Below are 6416 nucleotides of genomic sequence, written 5' to 3'. Positions count from 1 at the left end.
GCAGAATTACCCACTAGGAGGGAAAGGTGCAGAATGCTTGTGGATCAGTTAGCGTGGTGTTAAGAGTTTGCATCTGGAGTCAGCCAGGCCTGGGCTGGAGTCTCGCCCATGCACCGTTCTCTCGTTTCTTGGAGCTTCAATGTCACCCATTTCAAAATGAGGTTATAATACTACCTCTCTCTGAGGGTCATGATGAGTATTACATGAGCTAACAACAGATGTAAGGTGCTTAGCACTGCAACTCCAATACTCCAATACTGGGGAAGTCCATATACTGTTGGAAAAAAATCTCAGTTGTAGAACTGAGAAAGAGGGCTAGAAGTATATCCACAGTGTTGAAAAAGTAAGGAAGGGTCTTTGGCAGAGAAACAAGGCTACAGAGTCAGGTAGAAGATAATGGCATGGTTTTAGGCAACTAACAAGAAGCAAGACATCACTTCTGCTTCTTGCTTCTCTAGACCCAGCCATGACACTGGGGGACAACTCACAAGACAGATGAGCCCTTGGTCTCATGTGCTCTTGTACAACTAAAAAAATGACCTTTCTTGGTGAACCTCCTAAAATAGCAACGTAATGTCTCATGGAAGCCCTGTCCCTTGGCATTCCACAAGAAGCTCCTAGGCTGGGATGTGAGAACAGTGTACTATGTTAAGCGTAAAGAGGCAGATTCCCAAATATCAGGAGGAACTTGTATTAAGATGTGTTGTTATATTCCCTGCACTACATATCTGCATTCCCATGGGAGGCAGGATACATTTCTCCCGTTCCTTGTAGGCCCCTAAATTCTTTCTCTATTAAGTTAAACAAACTGTTGACATGAACCAGACTGTTTCTGCTTCATCCAAAAAGTTTGTATTCCAGGGCCATAGTGCTCCCCACAACTTGCCATGTTGGGGAAAGAAAAATGTTTTATATTGGAACTATGGTGGACTTAGTCAAGACAGGTCAAATTTCTTTCTCTTCTTTGTTAGAGAATTGCCTTTTGTCCTATTGAACCCTGACAAATACATTTAGATATGACCAAGCAATCAAAAACAAACAAAAAATAACAACAAAAAAATGGAGACGTATTAGCACTCAAATGTGTGTGTGTTTTGTGTGTGTGCATTTATATTTCACTTGGACATATTCCCATCCTAGAATATCAACCAACTTTGTCATTAATAATCCAACTGAAGTCAACTGGAAAGGGACTTTTTGAGGTGTCCCAGGGGCTCAGTCCTTGGCCCCTCCAGTCAACATTGACCAAAATACATCTGACCTGTGCTCGTACATGGCAATAGACTTGGAGTATAACTGAAACTTGGATGACAGAGTCAAAATTGAAGATGATCTCAAGAGACCAGGACAACTGGCCAAATGCAGCAAGGTAAAATGTAATAGGGGAAAATATCATGCTCTGAATATAGGTTAAAAAAAACAGCTAGAAAATGTAGAGGAAACAACATGGTTTACTAGTTAACTTGAAAATGATCTAGAGACAGAAAATAGTTTCATCTTCCATGGCAACTTCCATTGAGTCGTCCCAGTTTCCAGGACAGTGGCATCCCTAATGTGGTCTGCACCCCATGACACTGCCAGAGAGGGAGAAATACCAAAATGACCCCAGGGTCAGGGATGTTGGTGGGCAGGCACCCTGGGGAGGGGCCGCCAAGGGAGTGGCTTCACTAGGATTGTGTCACCCATCATCCAGTGCTGTAACTGGTCACTCTCCCCCCACCCACCAGTCAGGGAGTAGGTGACAGGGCAGCAGCGCCTGCCCTTGGGTGAAGAGGAGGGTCTCTGCCTTCACCAATGAGAGAGGGGAGGAGCTGTGGAGAGCCGTTGGGGTGGGACAAGGAAAGGCTGGCCGAGCAGCGTTCCACCCTGCAGGGAGGTGGGGTGGGGTCAGGCAGGCCCCTCCCATGAGTTACTGCACTGGGTGTCATGAACTGTAGTGATGCCACTGGTCCAGGAACATTGGGTTGAGAAAGATTTTGTAGTATTTTCTGAGCTCAATGGACAAGAAGGCTGTGATTGATTAGCAATGTTGACTTTGGGTGAGGGATAAAAGAATATCCATATGAATATGCATCAGGATCAACTCTATGGGAATGAGTTATTTATCATAAATCCATGATGGGACATTGCTGCTTCAAGATTTGTGTGTATCCAGAAAACGTGGACTAGTCACCTGTTTGTTGAAACATCTCGATTGATATTCCATCAATTCCTGGAGCCTTATTTTTCGCCAGTACCTCCAGAGCAGCATGGACTTCTTCCTTCAGTACCATCGATTCCTTGTCATATGCCACCACTTGAAATGGTTGAACATCGACTAATTCTTTTTGGTATAATGACTCTGTGTATTCCTTCCATCTTCTTTTGATGCTTCCTGCATCGTTTAATATTTTCCCCATGGAATCCTTCACTATTGCAACTTGAGGCTTGAATTTTTTCTTCAATTCCTTTAGCTTGAGAAACACCGAGCATGTTCTTCCCTTTTAGTTTTCCATCTCCAGCTCTTTGCACATGTCATTATAATACTTTACTTTGTCTTCTTGAGAGGCCCTTTGAAATCTTCTGTTCAGTTCTTTTACTTCATCAATTCTTCCTTTTGCTTTAGTGGCTCGACGCTCAAGAGCAAGTTTCAGAGTCTCCTCTGACATCCATCTTGGCCTTTTCTTTCTTTCCTGTCTTTTCAGTGACCTCTTGCTATCAACTGAGATGTTTCAACAAACAGATGCAGTGCTGGAGGTGCCCACTCGTCTCTGCCAAGAAATATGGAAGACAGCTTCCTGGCCAACTGCCTAGAAGAGATCCATATTTATGCCTATTCCCAAGAAAGGTGATCCAACTGAATGTGGAAATTATAGAACAATATCATTAATATCACACGCAAGCAAAATTTTCCTGAAGATCTTTCAAAAACGGCTGCAGCAGTATATCGACAGGGAACTGCCAGAAATTCAGGCTGCTTTCAGAAGAGGACGTGGAACCAGGGATATCATGGCTGATGTCAGATGGATCCTGGCTGAAAGCAGAGAATACCAGAAGGATGTTTACCTGTGTTTTATTGACTATGCAAAGGCATTCGACTGTGTGGATCATAACAAACTTTGGATAACACTGCGAAGAATGGGAATTCCAGAACACTTAATTGTGTTCATGAGGAATCTGTACATAGATCAAGAGGCAGTTGTTCAGACAGAATAAGGGGATACTGCATGGTTTAAAGTCAGGAAAGGTGTGTGTCAGGGTTGTATTCTTTCACCATACCTATTTAATCTGTATGCTGAACATATAGTCCGAGAAGCTGGACTACATGAAGAAGACCGGGGCATCAGGATTGGAGGAAGACTCATTAACAACCTGCGTTATGCAGATGACACAACCTTGCTTTCTGAAAGTGAAGAGGACTTGAAGCACTTACTAATGAAGATCAAAGACCACAGCCTTCAGTATGGATTACACCTCAACATAAAGAAAACAAAAATCCTTAGAACTGGACCAATGAGCAACATCATGATAAACGGAGAAAAGACTGAAGTTGTCAAGGATTTCATTTTACTTGGATCCACAATCCACAGCCATGGAAGCAGCAGTCAAGAAATCAACAGACGCATTGCATTGGGCAAATCTGCTGCAAAGAACCTCTTCAACGTGTTGAAGAGCAAAGATGTCACCCTGAAGACTGAGGTGTGCCTGACCCAAGCCATGGTATTTTCAATCACATCATATGCATGTGAAAGCTGGACAATGAATAAGAAAGACCGAAGAAGAGTTGATGCCTTTGAATTGTGTTGGCGAAGAATATTGAATATACCATGGACTGCCAAAAGAATGAACAAATCTGTCTTGGAAGAAGTGCAGCCAGAATGCTCCTTAGAGGCAAGGAAGGGGAGACTGCATCTTACATACTTTGGACATGTTGTCAGGAGGGATCAGTCTCTGGAGAAGGACATCATGCTTGGCAGAGTACAGCGTCAGTGGAAAAGAGGAAGACCCTCAACAAGGTGGATTGACACAGTGGCTGCAACAAGAGCTCAAGCATAATAATGATTGTAAGGATGGCGCAGGACCAGGCAGTGTTTGGTTCTGTTGTGCATAGGGTCGCTATGAGTCAGAACTGATACGACGGCAACTAACAACAACAACAACAGTCACCTGTTGTTTTTACCTGCACAATATACATTCACCCTTCTTCTGATAAGTCAAAACTCTCTTTCCTTGGTTATTGTTATGGATTGACTTGTGCTGCTCAAAAATATGTGTTGGAATACTAATCCCTATACCTGTGGATGTAATCTTGTTTGAAAATAGGGTTTACAGTGTACCAGCATAGGGTGTGTCCTAAAACTAATCACTTCTGTGTTATAAAAAGAGCAGATTAGACCCAGACACATGCACAAACTAGGGAAGACAGATGCCATGTGAGATTGGCCAAGGAACCAGGGAATGTCTGGGGCTACCAATAAGGAAGGAATCTATACAGCCGAGACCCTGATTTAATTTTCAGCATCGAGCACTGTAAGAAAATAAATATATGTTCTTTAAAGCCATCCACCTGTGGTATTTCTTTTATAGCAGCACTAGATAAAAAAAAAAAAAAAAAAAAAACTAAGGTACATTTCCCTCCACCACTTGGCCCAGAGGTTAAAGCGATTGGCTGCTAACCAAAAGTCAACAGTTCAAATTCTAAGCTGCTCCTTGGAACCTCTATGGGACAGTTCTACTCTGTCCTATAGGGTCTTTATGAGTCAAAATTTACTCAACAGCAATGGGTTTACCAGTCTTAATACATATGATTCCAGTGGAGCTGACTCTGGTGACAACGAGATAGACGAGGCTTGCCCCATCCATGTATCACACTCTCCTGGCCATCATAATTGTTTCGAGGATGATCGGGTGATCCCATCAGAGCCAATGAAATGCAACTCTGGGATTTCGTTAGAAATATTGGGAAACGGAAAAAACTCTCTGTTCAGTATGGTTATTGAGAGAATAAGGCGTAACCCTGGAGCTGCTTGGCAGCTTTTTTTTACCACCATGAGGGGAAAGGTAGCCTAATAATGGAATAAAATTAAAAGAAATAAGACAAGAGATACAGAGTGAGCTCTGATGACGTGATTTGAGCAACTGAATCCAATAGCGCCTGAAGCCCAGCTATCTCTGATCTTTCATTTACATGAGCCAGATAATTTTGTTTTTCTTTTTGCTTAAGACATTAGAGTTTGGTTTTCTGATACTTTTAACCAAAGAGCCCCCAATTAACATGTGTGATATAATAAAAGTAAGGAGACCGCACCTAAGGAGGTGATGGTCCCACTGTCTCAGTGCTAGTTACAGCAACTGTAGGTTATGTGAGGGATTCCTAGATGGAAGAGGGGAAGAGCTTTACAGTAGGAGCCAGCATTCCCTGACTGTGGAGTCAATGTCGTCATTTGATCCTCACTACAACTCTCTGGGAAACCCTGGTGGTGTAGTGGTTAAGTGCTACGGCTGCTAACCAAAGGATTGGCAGTTCGAATCCGCCAGGTGCTCCTCGGAAACTCTATGGGGGAGTTCTATTCTGTCCTATAGGGTCACTATGAGTTGGAATCAACTTGAGGGCACTGGGTTTGGTTTTTTGTTTTTGGTACAACTCTATATGTAGTGATAGTCATTAATATTACTCCTCATTTTACACATTAGGAAACTGAGGTTTACAGAAGTTAGGGAATTTCCTTAAGGTTACACAATTGGTAAATAAAGGAGCCAAATTTGAATCCTTGACCATCTGGCCCCAGAGCCCATATTCTTGATTTCAGTGCTGAACTGCTTGCTCTTCTTAAGACATTTCCAACATAAAATTCAAGGAAATAACTCATTCTATCAAGTATTTATATATCTGAAAAAATGTTTTTCTTTTACTGCCTCCAACGTACACACACACACACACAGCCTTCTAAGGAAGTTGGGATGTAATAATTGGAGGTCCATTTATTAACTGAGGCCAATGATGAATTTGGTATGGAATTTTGGGAGTAAGAACACTGTAGTCCACAGTGGAATTGCTTTTCATGATACAAGAGTAGGAAATTTAGAGGCCAGGGAAAAATCTAGAAGGGTATAGAGACTAGGTTCGGCAAACATAATAGGGGTAGAAAAAGGATCCTCTCCATTCCTTATCTTACTCCCTGGTGTTCTCCAACCCACCTTGAGAAGACAGAGAAAAAGGACCTGGGAGATGAAAAGGATCTAAGGATTACGTGGTAGTCATTGTTGCTCCTCACCAAATATCCCGGCTTCCTCCCAGCCACATGCAGAATTACATTTCCCTACAGGAAACCCTGGTAGTGTAGTGGTTAAGAGCTATGGCTGCTAACCAAAAGGTCGGCAGTTCAAATCCACCAGGTGCTCCTTGGAAACCGTATGGGGGATTTCTACTCTGTCCC

The sequence above is a fragment of the Loxodonta africana genome, chromosome 2, assembly GCF_030014295.1.
Source record: "Loxodonta africana isolate mLoxAfr1 chromosome 2, mLoxAfr1.hap2, whole genome shotgun sequence".
Taxonomy (NCBI): Eukaryota; Metazoa; Chordata; class Mammalia; order Proboscidea; family Elephantidae; genus Loxodonta; species Loxodonta africana.
The sequence above is the reverse complement of the archived record's forward strand: the minus strand, read 5'-3'. Positions refer to the sequence as shown.